The sequence below is a fragment of the Carcharodon carcharias genome, chromosome 4, assembly GCF_017639515.1.
Source record: "Carcharodon carcharias isolate sCarCar2 chromosome 4, sCarCar2.pri, whole genome shotgun sequence".
Classification (NCBI taxonomy): domain Eukaryota; kingdom Metazoa; phylum Chordata; class Chondrichthyes; order Lamniformes; family Lamnidae; genus Carcharodon; species Carcharodon carcharias.
In genome coordinates this window covers 193,682,666-193,698,333 of record NC_054470.1, presented here as the reverse complement: position 1 = coordinate 193,698,333, position 15,668 = coordinate 193,682,666, and the positions used below count along the sequence as shown (strand labels likewise).

Genomic DNA, 15,668 nt, shown 5'->3' with positions numbered 1-15,668 from the left:
TGGGACGAGTTTTCACTTCCAGATTATTAATTGAAGTTAAATTCCACCAGCTGCTATGGTGGGTTTCGAACCCCTGTCCCCAGAGGATTTCTCTGGGCTTCCAGGTTATTGGCCCAGCGACATAGACACTATCGCACCATCTCCCCATCTCCCATGAGATGGCCTCTGGGTGGGGTCATGATGTGGGCGTGTCTACGTCAGACACACACACTATGTGAGGAGCAGCTAGAATGTGACTAGGGAGTTACACTGACATTCTCACACTCACTGTCTCACAAGAACATAAGAAATACGAGCAGGAAAGGCCACTCAGCCCATCGACACTGCACCATCATTCAATAAATTCATAACAGGAAGACTGCACTAATTCTTCCCTCCATCAATATCTCTATATCACTGGATTCACTTAGTAGTCTAAAGCATGTCAACTTCGCTTTTGAATACACACAATGTCGAAGCATGCAGAGTACTCTTGAGGGAGAGAATTCCAAAGATTCACGACTTTCTGAGTGAAGATAATCTCTCCTCGTTTCAGTTCCACATAGTTGACAACATCTCCTGAGACTATATCCACTATTGAGTTCTGAAGGACGTGAAGCGGGTCAGTGTCAGTGTGAAGAGACAGGGAGGAGTGTGAAGCAGGTCAGTGTCAGTGTGAAGAGACAGGGAGGAGTGTGAAGCAGGTCAGTGTCACTGTGATGAGACAGGGAGGAGTGTGAAGCGGGTCAGTGTCACTGTGATGAGACAGGGAGGAGTGTGAAGCAGGTCAGTGTCAGTGTGAAGAGACAGGGAGGAGTGTGAAGCAGGTCAGTGTCAGTGTGAAGAGACAGGGAGGAGTGTGAAGCAGGTCAGTGTCAGTGTGAAGAGACAGGGAGGAGTGTGAAGCAGGTCAGTGTCACTGTGAAGAGACAGGGAGGAGTGTGAAGCAGGTCAGTGTCACTGTGAAGAGACAGGGAGGAGTGTGAAGCAGGTCAGTGTCAGTGTGAAGAGACAGGGAGGAGTGTGAAGCAGGTCAGTGTCAGTGTGAAGAGACAGGGAGGAGTGTGAAGCAGGTCAGTGTCACTGTGAAGACACAGGGAGGAGTGTGAAGCGGGTCAGTGTCACTGTGAAGAGACAGGGAGGAGTGTGAAGCAGGTCAGTGTCACTGTGAAGACACAGGGAGGAGTGTGAAGCAGGTCAGTGTCACTGTGAAGACACAGGGAGGAGTGTGAAGCAGGTCAGTGTCACTGTGAAGAGACAGGGAGGAGTGTGAAGCAGGTCAGTGTCAGTGTGAAGAGACAGGGAGGAGTGTGAAGCAGGTCAGTGTCACTGTGAAGAGACAGGGAGGAGTGTGAAGCAGGTCAGTGTCACTGTGAAGAGACAGGGAGGAGTGTGAAGCAGGTCAGTGTCACTGTGAAGAGACAGGGAGGAGTGTGAAGCAGGTCAGTGTCAGTGTGAAGAGACAGGGAGGAGTGTGAAGCAGGTCAGTGTCAGTGTGAAGAGACAGGGAGGAGTGTGAAGCAGGTCAGTGTCAGTGTGAAGAGACAGGGAGGAGTGTGAAGCAGGTCAGTGTCAGTGTGAAGAGACATAGAGGAGTGTGAAGCAGGTCAGTGTGAAGAGACAGGGAGGAGTGTGAAGCAGGTCAGTGTCAGTGTGAAGAGACAGGGAGGAGTGTGAAGCGGGTCAGTGTCAGTGTGATGAGACAGGGAGGAGTGTGAAGCGGGTCAGTGTCAGTGTGAAGACACAGGGAGGAGTGTGAAGCAGGTCAGTGTCAGTGTGAAGAGACAGGGAGGAGTGTGAAGCGGGTCAGTGACACTGTGAAGACACAGGGAGGAGTGTGAAGCAGGTCAGTGTCAGTGTGAAGAGACAGGGAGGAGTGTGAAGCGGGTCAGTGTCAGTGTGAAGAGACAGGGAGGAGTGTGAAGCGGGTCAGTGTCAGTGTGAAGAGACATAGAGGAGTGTGAAGCAGGTCAGTGTGAAGAGACAGGGAGGAGTGTGAAGCAGGTCAGTGTCAGTGTGAAGAGACATAGAGGAGTGTGAAGCAGGTCAGTGTCAGTGTGAAGAGACAGGGAGGAGTGTGAAGCAGGTCAGTGTCAGTGTGAAGAGACATAGAGGAGTGTGAAGCAGGTCAGTGTCACTGTGAAGAGACAGGGAGGAGTGTGAAGCAGGTCAGTGTCACTGTGAAGAGACAGGGAGGAGTGTGAAGCAGGTCAGTGTCAGTGTGAAGAGACAGGGAGGAGTGTGAAGCGGGTCAGTGTCAGTGTGAAGAGACAGGAAGGAGTGTGAAGCAGGTCAGTGTCAGTGTGAAGAGACAGGGAGGAGTGTGAAGCAGGTCAGTGTGAAGAGACAGGGAGGAGTGTGAAGCAGGTCAGCGTCAGTGTGAAGAGACAGGGAGGAGTGTGAAGCAGGTCAGTGTCAGTGTGAAGAGACAGGGAGGAGTGTGAAGCAGGTCAGTGTCAGTGTGAAGACACAGGGAGGAGTGTGAAGCAGGTCAGTGTCAGTGTGAAGAGACAGGGAGGAGTGTGAAGCAGGTCAGTGTCAGTGTGAAGAGACAGGGAGGAGTGTGAAGCAGGTCAGTGTCACTGTGAAGAGACAGGGAGGAGTGTGAAGCGGGTCAGTGTCAGTGTGAAGAGACAGGGAGGAGTGTGAAGCAGGTCAGTGTCAGTGTGAAGAGACAGGGAGGAGTGTGAAGCAGGTCAGTGTCACTGTGAAGACACAGGGAGGAGTGTGAAGCAGGTCAGTGTCAGTGTGAAGAGACAGGGAGGAGTGTGAAGCAGGTCAGTGTCAGTGTGAAGACACAGGGAGGAGTGTGAAGCAGGTCAGTGTCACTGTGAAGAGACAGGGAGGATTGTGAAGCAGGTCAGTGTCACTGTGAAGAGACAGGGAGGAGTGTGAAGCAGGTCAGTGTCAGTGTGAAGAGACAGGGAGGAGTGTGAAGCAGGTCAGTGTCAGTGTGAAGAGACAGGGAGGATTGTGAAGCAGGTCAGTGTCACTGTGAAGAGACAGGGAGGAGTGTGAAGCAGGTCAGTGTCACTGTGAAGAGACAGGGAGGAGTGTGAAGCAGGTCAGTGTCACTGTGAAGAGACAGGGAGGAGTGTGAAGCAGGTCAGTGTCACTGTGATGACACAGGGAGGAGTGTGAAGCAGGTCAGTGTCAGTGTGAAGAGACAGGGAGGAGTGTGAAGCAGGTCAGTGTCACTGTGATGAGACAGGGAGGAGTGTGAAGCAGGTCAGTGTCAGTGTGAAGAGACAGGGAGGAGTGTGAAGCAGGTCAGTGTGAAGACACAGGGAGGAGTGTGAAGCAGGTCAGTGTCAGTGTGAAGAGACAGGGAGGAGTGTGAAGCAGGTCAGTGACACTGTGAAGACACAGGGAGGAGTGTGAAGCAGGTCAGTGTCACTGTGAAGAGACAGGGAGGAGTGTGAAGCGGGTCAGTGTGATGAGACAGGGAGGAGTGTGAAGCGGGTCAGTGTCAGTGTGAAGAGACATAGAGGAGTGTGAAGCAGGTCAGTGTCAGTGTGAAGAGACAGGGAGGAGTGTGAAGCAGGTCAGTGTCACTGTGAAGACACAGGGAGGAGTGTGAAGCAGGTCAGTGTCAGTGTGATGAGACAGGGAGGAGTGTGAAGCAGGTCAGTGTCACTGTGAAGACACAGGGAGGAGTGTGAAGCAGGTCAGTGTCACTGTGATGAGACAGGGAGGAGTGTGAAGCAGGTCAGTGTCACTGTGATGAGACAGGGAGGAGTGTGAAGCAGGTCAGTGTCACTGTGAAGAGACAGGGAGGAGTGTGGAGCAGGTCAGTGTCAGTGTGATGAGACAGGGAGGAGTGTGAAGCAGGTCAGTGTCACTGTGATGAGACAGGGAGGAGTGTGAAGCAGGTCAGTGTCACTGTGAAGAGACAGGGAGGAGTGTGAAGCAGGTCAGTGTCAGTGTGAAGAGACAGGGAGGAGTGTGAAGCAGGTCAGTGTCAGTGTGAAGAGACAGGGAGGAGTGTGAAGCGGGTCAGTGTCAGTGTGAAGAGACAGGGAGGAGTGTGAAGCAGGTCAGTGACACTGTGAAGAGACAGGGAGGAGTGTGAAGCAGGTCAGTGTCACTGTGAAGAGACAGGGAGGAGTGTGAAGCGGGTCAGTGTCAGTGTGAAGATACAGGGAGGAGTGTGAAGCAGGTCAGTGTCACTGTGAAGAGACAGGGAGGAGTGTGAAGCAGGTCAGTGTCAGTGTGAAGAGACAGGGAGGAGTGTGAAGCAGGTCAGTGTCAGTGTGAAGACACAGGGAGGAGTGTGAAGCGGGTCAGTGTCAGTGTGAAGAGACAGGGAGGAGTGTGAAGCAGGTCAGTGTCAGTGTGAAGAGACAGGGAGGAGTGTGAAGCAGGTCAGTGTCAGTGTGAAGAGACAGGGAGGAGTGTGAAGCAGGTCAGTGTCAGTGTGAAGAGACAGGGAGGAGTATGAAGCGGGTCAGTGTCAGTGTGAAGAGACAGGGAGGAGTGTGAAGCGGGTCAGTGTCAGTGTGAAGAGACAGGGAGGAGTGTAAAGTGGGTCAGTGTCACTGTGATGAGACAGGGAGGAGTGTGAAGCAGGTCAGTGACACTGTGAAGACACAGGGAGGAGTGTGAAGCAGGTCAGTGTCAGTGTGATGAGACAGGGAGGAGTGTGAAGCAGGTCAGTGTCACTGTGATGAGACAGGGAGGAGTGTGAAGCAGGTCAGTGTCAGTGTGAAGAGACAGGGAGGAGTGTGAAGCAGGTCAGTGTCAGTGTGAAGAGACAGGGAGGAGTGTGAAGCAGGTCAGTGTCAGTGTGAAGACACAGGGAGGAGTGTGAAGCGGGTCAGTGTCACTGTGAAGAGACAGGGAGGAGTGTGAAGCAGGTCAGTGTCACTGTGAAGAGACAGGGAGGAGTGTGAAGCAGGTCAGTGTCAGTGTGAAGAGACAGGGAGGAGTGTGAAGCAGGTCAGTGTGAAGATACAGGGAGGAGTGTGAAGCAGGTCAGTGTGAAGACACAGGGAGGAGTGTGAAGCGGGTCAGTGTCACTGTGAAGAGACAGGGAGGAGTGTGAAGCAGGTCAGTGTCAGTGTGAAGAGACAGGGAGGAGTATGAAGCGGGTCAGTGTCAGTGTGAAGAGACAGGGAGGAGTGTGAAGCGGGTCAGTGTCAGTGTGAAGAGACAGGGAGGAGTGTGAAGCAGGTCAGTGTCAGTGTGAAGACACAGGGAGGAGTGTGAAGCGGGTCAGTGTCACTGTGAAGAGACAGGGAGGAGTGTGAAGCAGGTCAGTGTCAGTGTGAAGAGACAGGGAGGAGTGTGAAGCAGGTCAGTGTCACTGTGATGAGACAGGGAGGAGTGTGAAGCGGGTCAGTGTCACTGTGAAGAGACATAGAGGAGTGTGAAGCAGGTCAGTGTCACTGTGAAGAGACAGAGAGGAGTGTGAAGCGGGTCAGTGTCAGTGTGAAGAGACAGGGAGGAGTGTGAAGCAGGTCAGTGTCAGTGTGAAGAGACAGGGAGGAGTGTGAAGCAGGTCAGTGTCAGTGTGAAGAGACAGGGAGGAGTGTGAAGCAGGTCAGTGTCACTGTGAAGACACAGGGAGGAGTGTGAAGCAGGTCAGTGTGAAGAGACAGGGAGGAGTGTGAAGCAGGTCAGTGTCAGTGTGAAGAGACAGGGAGGAGTGTGAAGCAGGTCAGTGTCACTGTGATGAGACAGGGAGGAGTGTGAAGCAGGTCAGTGTCAGTGTGATGAGACAGGGAGGAGTGTGAAGCAGGTCAGTGTCACTGTGATGAGACAGGGAGGAGTGTAAAGTGGGTCAGTGTCAGTGTGATGAGACAGGGAGGAGTGTGAAGCGGGTCAGTGTCACTGTGAAGAGACAGGGAGGAGTGTGAAGCAGGTCAGTGTCAGTGTGAAGAGACAGGGAGGAGTGTGAAGCAGGTCAGTGTCAGTGTGAAGAGACAGGGAGGAGTGTGAAGCAGGTCAGTGTCACTGTGAAGACACAGGGAGGAGTGTGAAGCAGGTCAGTGTGAAGAGACAGGGAGGAGTGTGAAGCAGGTCAGTGTCAGTGTGAAGAGACAGGGAGGAGTGTGAAGCAGGTCAGTGTCACTGTGATGAGACAGGGAGGAGTGTGGAGCAGGTCAGTGTCACTGTGATGAGACAGGGAGGAGTGTGAAGCGGGTCAGTGTCAGTGTGAAGAGACAGGGAGGAGTGTGAAGCAGGTCAGTGTCAGTGTGAAGAGACAGGGAGGAGTGTGAAGCAGGTCAGTGTCAGTGTGAAGAGACAGGGAGGAGTGTGAAGCAGGTCAGTGTCAGTGTGAAGAGACAGGGAGGAGTGTGAAGCAGGTCAGTGTCAGTGTGAAGAGACAGGGAGGAGTGTGAAGCAGGTCAGTGTCAGTGTGAAGAGACAGGGAGGAGTGTGAAGCAGGTCAGTGTCAGTGTGAAGAGACAGGGAGGAGTGTGAAGCAGGTCAGTGTCAGTGTGATGAGACAGGGAGGAGTGTGAAGCAGGTCAGTGTCAGTGTGAAGAGACAGGGAGGAGTGTGAAGCAGGTCAGTGTCAGTGTGAAGAGACAGGGAGGAGTGTAAAGTGGGTCAGTGTCACTGTGATGAGACAGGGAGGAGTGTGAAGCAGGTCAGTGTCACTGTGAAGAGACAGGGAGGAGTGTAAAGTGGGTCAGTGTCACTGTGATGAGACAGGGAGGAGTGTGAAGCAGGTCAGTGTCAGTGTGAAGAGACAGGGAGGAGTGTGAAGCAGGTCAGTGTGAAGAGACAGGGAGGAGTGTGAAGCGGGTCAGTGTCAGTGTGAAGAGACAGGGAGGAGTGTGAAGCAGGTCAGTGTCAGTGTGAAGAGACAGGGAGGAGTGTGAAGCAGGTCAGTGTCACTGTGATGAGACAGGGAGGAGTGTGAAGCAGGTCAGTGTCAGTGTGATGAGACAGGGAGGAGTGTGAAGCAGGTCAGTGTCACTGTGATGAGACAGGGAGGAGTGTGAAGCAGGTCAGTGTCACTGTGATGAGACAGGGAGGAGTGTGAAGCAGGTCAGTGTCAGTGTGATGAGACAGGGAGGAGTGTGAAGCAGGTCAGTGTCACTGTGAAGAGACAGGGAGGAGTGTGAAGCAGGTCAGTGTCAGTGTGAAGAGACAGGGAGGAGTGTGAAGCAGGTCAGTGTCAGTGTGATGAGACAGGGAGGAGTGTGAAGCAGGTCAGTGTCAGTGTGAAGAGACAGGGAGGAGTGTGAAGCGGGTCAGTGTCAGTGTGAAGAGACAGGGAGGAGTGTGAAGCAGGTCAGTGTCACTGTGAAGAGACAGGGAGGAGTGTGAAGCAGGTCAGTGTCAGTGTGAAGAGACAGGGAGGAGTGTGAAGCAGGTCAGTGTCAGTGTGAAGAGACAGGGAGGAGTGTGAAGCAGGTCAGTGTCACTGTGAAGAGACAGGGAGGAGTGTGAAGCGGGTCAGTGTCAGTGTGAAGAGACAGGGAGGAGTGTGAAGCAGGTCAGTGTCAGTGTGAAGAGACAGGGAGGAGTGTGAAGCAGGTCAGTGTCACTGTGATGAGACAGGGAGGAGTGTGAAGCGGGTCAGTGTCAGTGTGAAGAGACAGGGAGGAGTGTGAAGCAGGTCAGTGTCAGTGTGAAGAGACAGGGAGGAGTGTGAAGCAGGTCAGTGTCACTGTGATGAGACAGGGAGGAGTGTGCAGCAGGTCAGTGTCACTGTGAAGAGACAGGGAGGAGTGTGAAGCGGGTCAGTGTCAGTGTGAAGACACAGGGAGGAGTGTGAAGCAGGTCAGTGTCAGTGTGAAGAGACAGGGAGGAGTGTGAAGCAGGTCAGTGTCACTGTGAAGAGACAGGGAGGAGTGTGAAGCAGGTCAGTGTCAGTGTGAAGAGACAGGGAGGAGTGTGAAGCAGGTCAGTGTCACTGTGATGAGACAGGGAGGAGTGTGAAGCAGGTCAGTGTCAGTGTGAAGAGACAGGGAGGAGTGTGAAGCGGGTCAGTGACACTGTGAAGAGACAGGGAGGAGTGTGAAGCAGGTCAGTGTCAGTGTGAAGACACAGGGAGGAGTGTGAAGCAGGTCAGTGTCACTGTGAAGACACAGGGAGGAGTGTGAAGCGGGTCAGTGTCAGTGTGAAGAGACAGGGAGGAGTGTGAAGCAGGTCAGTGTCACTGTGAAGACACAGGGAGGAGTGTGAAGCAGGTCAGTGTCAGTGTGAAGAGACAGGGAGGAGTGTGAAGCAGGTCAGTGTCAGTGTGAAGAGACAGGGAGGAGTGTGAAGCAGGTCAGTGTCAGTGTGAAGAGACAGGGAGGAGTGTGAAGCAGGTCAGTGTCACTGTGAAGAGACAGGGAGGAGTGTGAAGCAGGTCAGTGTCAGTGTGAAGAGACAGGGAGGAGTGTGAAGCAGGTCAGTGTCAGTGTGAAGAGACAGGGAGGAGTGTGAAGCAGGTCAGTGTCAGTGTGAAGACACAGGGAGGAGTGTGAAGCAGGTCAGTGTCAGTGTGATGAGACAGGGAGGAGTGTGAAGCAGGTCAGTGTCACTGTGAAGAGACAGGGAGGAGTGTGAAGCAGGTCAGTGTCAGTGTGAAGAGACAGGGAGGAGTGTGAAGCAGGTCAGTGTCAGTGTGAAGAGACAGGGAGGAGTGTGAAGCAGGTCAGTGTCAGTGTGAAGATACAGGGAGGAGTGTGAAGCGGGTCAGTGTCACTGTGAAAAGTGTGGGTCTTAAGATTCCTTTTTAAAGTAATATTTACTGCTGGTATTAAGGTGTAAGAAGTATTATTAGGGTTTATTAGTTTTGGGAAAGTTTTATTACAATGGCAAGTTTATCAACTAAGTGATAGTGAAATGGCCGGGTTGTTCCAACCTCTGCGGGTGTACATCCTGTGCTATGTGCCTTCTCCAGGAACTTTCCTGTGTCCGAGATAACCTTGTGTGCTGACAATGTCGGCAGTTGCAGCAGCTTGAGCTCCAGGTTTCAGAACTTGAGCAGCAGCTGGTGTCACTGCAGGTGTATTTCTGAGGTCGAGAGCTTTGTGGGTAGTACCTTTATCGATGTGGTCTTCCCACAGCTTAAGGGTGTGCAGGGAGAGAGGGAATGAGTGACCACCAGGCTGTCAAAAAAAGAACAGGTGGGTAGAGCAGGATTGCCCTGAGTGGATCCCACTCTCCAAACAGTATTCGGTTCTGAGTATTGATGGGAGTGATGGTTCATCTGGGGAGTGCAGCCAGAGCCCGGTTCATGACACCATGGGTGGTTCAGTTGTACAGGGTTTGGTGGGATGTAAAAGGAAGACTGGGAGAGTGATACTGATAAGAGATTTGATAGTTAGGGGAGTAGATAGCATTTTCTGCACCACAGACCTGAATCCAGGATGGTACATTCCCCTCTCCCACGCCAGTGCTCCTTATGGGGCAATTTGTTATGAGCAGTTGGGGGGCGGGGGGGGGGGTTGAACTAACTTGGCATGGGTGTGGGAACCAGGGGTTATCAGAGAGGAATACCAAGGTGCACAGAATACTGCGAGAGACAGATAGAACTAGAACAGGAAATAGTAATTTATTTGGTGAGGTCAGTATAATGGAGAAAGTAATAGAACCTAAATCAGGGTTACTGCGCATGTGTGTGAATGCACAGGGTGTGGTGTGTAAGATGGGTGAGTTACAGGCACAGGTTACCATGTGGAAATATGGCGATAACAGAGACCTGGCTCAAAGAAGGGCAGGATTGAGTGTTAAATATTCCTGGATATGAAGCTGGGCATGTTTCCACTGGAGTTTAGTAGGGTGAGGAGTGATTTGATTGGAGTATGTAAGATCCTGAATGATCTCAACAGGGTGAATGTGGAGAGGATGTTTCCTCCTGTGGGTGAGTCCCGAAGTAGAGGGCTCTGCTTTAGACGCCTAATATCAAAACAGTGTCCCCTAGTTCTGGACTAGGACAGAGATGAGGAGATTTTATTTTTCTCTCAGAGGGTTGTGCAACTTTGGAACTCCCTGCCTTAGAAGGTGGAGGAGATGGGGGGGGTCATTGAATATTTTTAAGGCAGAAGTAGATAGATTCTTGTTAGGCAAGCGAATCAAAGGTTATCGGGGGTAGATGGGAATGTGCAATTTGAAACACAAACCGATCAGCCTTGATCATATTGAATGGCGGAGCAAGTTCAAGGGGCCGAATGGCCTACTCCTGTTCCTATATCTTATGTTTTTATATGATAGGAAAGGAAGGAAAGGAGGAGGGGTGGTGGTATTGGTTAAGGAGGGCATTGCAGTGCCAGAGAAAGAGGAAGTCCCAGTGGGTTCAAGGACAGAATCAATTTGGCTAGAGCTAAGGAACAAAAAGGGTGTGATTACATTGCTCAGTGTAGTCTATACTGTCAACTAGTGAGAAGGATGTAGACCAATTTTGCAAGGAAATTGCAGAGAGGTGCAAAAATTATAGTGTGTTTATAATGGGGAACTTTAATTATCCAAATATAGATTGGGATAGTATTAGTGTAAAGGGCAGAGAGGAGCAAGAGTTCCTGCAGTGTGTTGAGGAAGTTTTTCTACAGCAGTATGTTTCCAGTCCAATGAGAAAGGAGGCACTGCGAGACCTGGCTCTGGGGGATGAGGCAGACCAAGTGGATCAAGGGTCGGTGGGAGAACATTTAGGGGACAGTGATCAATGCATCACAGGGTTTGAGCTGACTATGGGAAAGGACGAAGAGCAATCCAGAGTGAGGATAACTAACTGGGGAAAGCCAACTTCAGTGGGGTAAGAATGGATTTGGGCTGAATAAATTGGAGTGAAAGGGTGGAATTTCCCACTCTGGCGATGTGTTTCCCAACGGCGGCAAAATGTTGGAATTTTTCTCTGCCGGCTCTCAAGGCAGGGTTAAAGGCAGGGCGAGCATCCCGATGTACAACGCCAGGAGCCCCATTTGCATTCATTAGCATCTCATTAGCATGCTCATTAAAAGGCCACCTCGTCCGAATTAAGTTCCGCCTCCAAGTTAAGATCCCCCCCGCTGGCGAGGATTTAGAACGTTGAGCTTTACGACTGTACGTCAGTGACGTGCATCTGGCGAGGTTCACCCTCTTCCACAACTTCGAGGCCAGTCGATGTCGCTTTCCCCTTCTTGGGGACCTCGCATGACTTCACTCGAGTGCCGTTAGCAAACTCTGGAGAGGGGAGGCAGGCAGAGGTTGGAGGTGGAGGTTAGGGGCGCGGGAGGGTGAAGTGAAGACTGGAAGGGGAGGCAGGCTAAGTGGGGGAACGTGGGGAGACGTTCCAAGGAAAGGGGTGGGAGGGCAGTGTCCAGGGAAGTGGCGGGGGTGGGGGGGTGGGGGGGGTTGGGGGGGATGTGGGGGGATAATGCCTGGGGAAAGGTGGGGAGTGACTTAGAGGGCAAGGTCTGTGGGGTTCATGGTGGGGACAACTCAAGGTAATAAGTTGTCCGCCCAGGTAATAGGAAAGAACAGTCACAGTCAGAGGGGGGAGTGGGGTGAGAGTCTGGGTGGGTCTCACTGGGTGGGTGGGGTGTGGGTGGGTCACAAGATAGGTGGCACAGATGACAGGAGGGGGCGGCAGGGTCAGGGTGGGCATGAGGATGGTAATGGGTAACAGCTGTGAGGGGAGGGGAGGCACGTGGAAGTGGATGGTGATAGGGTCCAGGGTAACGGTGGGGAGGTATGGTGATATTGGCTGGGTCTATGGTGATGGGAGGGGAGTTGGTGGGTCACGGGGGGGATGGTAGAAGCTGGTGGAGAGAGTGTTGAAAGGCGACGTGCACCATTTTTTTCAAACTGACCTTGACCAGGCGGTTAGTGAGATCCCTCGAGGTGGGAGAGGGGTCGTTTCAGGTGAGTGACCACCTAATAATCATGAGGCAACTTTGTTTTAAATACGTTCACGGGATGTGGACGTGGGCATAGCTAGCATTTATTGCAGGAGGTTTGTTCCAGATTCATAATACTGAGATCCCAGCAAGGTGTGGAGCTGCCTTTCGTTCTGTGCCATTTGCTATCAGCTACAGTCAGAGGCAGGGATGGAGGGAGGGGGGAGGGAGGGAGGGAGGTGGGTGCCTCCAAGGGGCACGGCTGGTGGAGGGCAGCCAACTCGTGACTCCAAATCTCCATCCTCTATGAATGATGATAGCTGACAAGGGATCATGTGGTTAGTCTTTCTGTGCTGCCAAGGCAATGGTCCCTCTTTAGAGTCTCAAGGGTAGTGAAGACAAGTGGAAAAGGTCTGCGTGAGGCTTCTTACACATGGCCCTCATCACCTTGGCTAAAGAGAAATGTCTCCATACACATTCATGTATGAACGGGAGGAACACCCATCTCTAGTCCCCCAGGATGTCCTTTATCTGGAAAGGGGGTGGGATGGGGATGCCAGGTCTAGACAGAGGCCGGGTGAAGGGGCTTAGCACTGGCCTGCTGGCTTTGAGATGGAGGGAAACCTGTAAGGGATACGCTCACTTAATTTATCATTTCACGCATCCACTGAGGTGTCAATGATGCACAGGCTGCAGGTAACCCTGCTTTGGTAATGGTTCTCATCCAGGTGTGGAGATAGAGGGCCCATCGCAGGTTGACACAGGGGCCAGGAGGAGCAAGGACCTGAGCATCAAGAGGCAGCGGGGCCTCTAAATGGTAAAGAGGCCGGTGAACATGGATCACGGCAATGGGTGTGTCGCCAGCGGCCGTGATCTTATCCAGAGATGAACGAAAGGTAATGGCCGGAGGTTCCCTCGTCCTTCCTGGGATATGGTTGCTCACATCTGCCAGCTTCTCCAGCACGAGCTGCGGCCACAAGGACTGTGGAGTCACGCGGAGCTCCCGGCCCGCGTCGAGTGATGGTCTGTCAGGCAGCCGTTGAAATATGGCGCCAGGACCTTCGACCCCATGCGATAAGAAAAGGGGCGAACGACTTCCTGCTTGCCCCGCCCCACCCCGAAATTCACCGACCTCATCCCGGATGCACGATTAATGAACTCCGAAGCGGGAGATCATGTGTGTTCACCTGCCCTGCCACCCAGCAGGAGTCATGTCGACCATCCCGCTCACCGGCACCAGAAAGGGAAACTCCACCCATAGGTTGGCAGGGAAAATGGTAGCTGAACAATGGGCTACCTTCAAAGGGGAGATGGTTCGGGCACAGACAAGGTAAATGTCAAAAGGGAAAGGTGGGGCAAACAAATCCAGAGCTCCCCGGATGAGAAAAGAGATAGAAATTAAGATGAAGAGGAAAATGTGCACTTGTTACAGGTGTCAGGTAGATTAAACAGTGCAGAATCTGGCTGAATACAGAAGGTTTAGAGGGGAGGAGATAAAGCAAATAAGAGAAGCAAAAAGGGAGCATGAAAAGAGACTGGCAGCTAACGTAACAGAGAATCCCAAAGTCTTCTACGGGCACATATATATAGTAAACATTTGGTAAAAGAGGGAGTAGGGCTGATTAGGGACTTAAAAGGGGATTTACACATGGAGGCAGAGGGAATAGTCAAGGTATTAAATGAAAACTTTGCGTCTGTCTTCACCTAGGTCATAATGAAAGAGGAGGAAATTCAGTCACTTAAAATTGATAAGGAGAAGGTATTGGAAAGGCTGTCAATACTTTAGTTGATAAAGCACCAGGACCGATTGAGAAGCACCCAAGGATACTGATGGAAGTGAGAGTGGAAATTGCCGAGGCACTGGCCATAATTTTTCAGTCTTCCTTAGACTCAGGGGTAGTCCCAGAGGACTGGAGAATTGCAAACATTATGCCCTTGTTCAAAAAAGGGTGTAAGGGTAAGCCCAGCAATTACAGGCCAGTCAGTTTAACTGTGGCAGTGGAGAAACTTCCAGAAACAACAATTTGGTACAAAATTAATAGTCACATGGACAAATGTGGGAGAATTGAGGAAGCCAGCACAGATTTGTTAAGGGAAAATCATATTTAACTAACTTGCTAGAGTTTTCAAAGAGGGAGCAGAGAGGGTTGATGAGGGCAATGCTGTTGATGTGGTATACATGGACTTCCAAAAGGCATTCAATACAGAGCCACGCAACAGACTTGTGCGAAAAGTTATAGCTCATGAAATAAAAAAGACAGTAGCAACATGGATATGAAATTAGCTGAGCAGGTTTAATGGATGTTTTTTGGGTTGGAGGAAGGTTTGTAGTGGAATTCCCCAGAGATCAGTGTTGGGACCTTTTTCTCTCCTGATACATATTAATGACCTAGACCTTGGCATACAGGATACAATTTCAAAATTTGCAAATGATATGTGAGGACGAAGGTGTAGCACTTCCAAAGGACAGACAAGTTGTCGGAATGGGCTGACAGGTGGCAGATGAAGTTCAATGCAGGGAAATGTGAAGTGATTCATTTTGGTAGGAAGAACATGGAGAGACAATATAAAGGATACAAATCTAAAAGAGGTGCAAGAGCAGAGGGACCTGGGTGTATGTGTGCATAAGTCACTGGCAGGGCAGGTTAAGAGAGTGGTTAATAAAGCATACAGGATCCTGAGCTTTATTCATAGGGACATAGAGTATAAGAGCAAGGAGATTGTGTTGAACTTGTTCAATCTCAGCTGGAGTATTTTGTCAGTTCTGGGCATTGCACTTTAGGAAAGATGCAAAGGGATTAGAGAGAGCGCAGAAAGGATTAATGAGAATGGTTCCAGGGATGCAGCAAGACCTGGACAATATCTAGGCTTGGGCTGACGAGTGGCAAGTAACATTCACACCACACAAGTGTCAGGCAATGACCATCTCCTACAAAACAGGATCCAACAATTGCCCCTTGATTTTCAACAGCATTACCATCACTGAATCCCCCACTATCAACATCCTAGGGGTTACCACTAACCAGAAACTGAACTGGACTAACCAAATAAATACTATGGCTACAAGAGCAGGTCAGAGGCTAGGAATCTTACAGTAACTCACCTCCTGACTCCCCAAAGCCTCCATCTACAAGGCACAAGTCAGGAGTGTGATGGAATACTCTCCACTTGCCTGGATGAGTGCAGCACCCACAGCACTCAAGAGGCTTGACACCATCCAGGACAAAGCAGCCCGCTTGATTGTCACCCCTTCCACAAATATTCACTCCTTCCACCACCAATGCACAGTAGCAGCAATGTGTACCATCTACAAGATGCCCTTCAACAGTACCTTCCAAATACTCGACCTCTACTATCTAGAAGGACAAGGGCAGCAGATACATGGGAACATCACCACATGGAAATTCCCTTCCAAGTCACACACCATCTTGACTTGGAAATATATCACTGTTCCTTCACTGTCGTTGGGTCAAAATCCTGGAACTCCGTCCCTAACAGCACTGTGGGTGTACCTACACCACATGGACTGCAGCAGTTCAAGAAGGCAGCTCACCACCACCTTCTCAAGGGCAACTAGGCAATGAATGCCGGTCTAGCCAGTGAAGCCCATATCCCATGAATGATTTTTTTTAAAATGGGCAAATGGCCTCCTTCTGTGCTGTAACCATCCTGTGATTCTGAATGGCCACAATCGGGCACCAAAGACTGATCTTGTGCAACGCTCCTCCTCCAATTACCTCATGCCCTTGGTCGATGAGTTATCTGGGCCACGAGGTATTCCTTTTTGTGAACAGTTGCATCTACAAGCACTACACCATTTGCCATTTGAAAGTAAATGTGAAGATGCTGAAAGCGTTGGGAGGTTGGCTATTATGGGTATCTCAGAATGCACTCAGTGGACATATAACCCCCACCAACCACGTATTT

The 15,668-nt window shown here is 51.1% G+C and overlaps 1 protein-coding gene across 1 annotated transcript in view; it reads right to left on the bottom strand.

Annotated features, from left to right (window-relative positions):
• The window catches only part of LOC121276897 (pikachurin), a 230,528-nt gene that overhangs the window by 146,787 nt on the left and 68,073 nt on the right, over window positions 1–15,668 (bottom strand). The window lies entirely within an intron of this gene.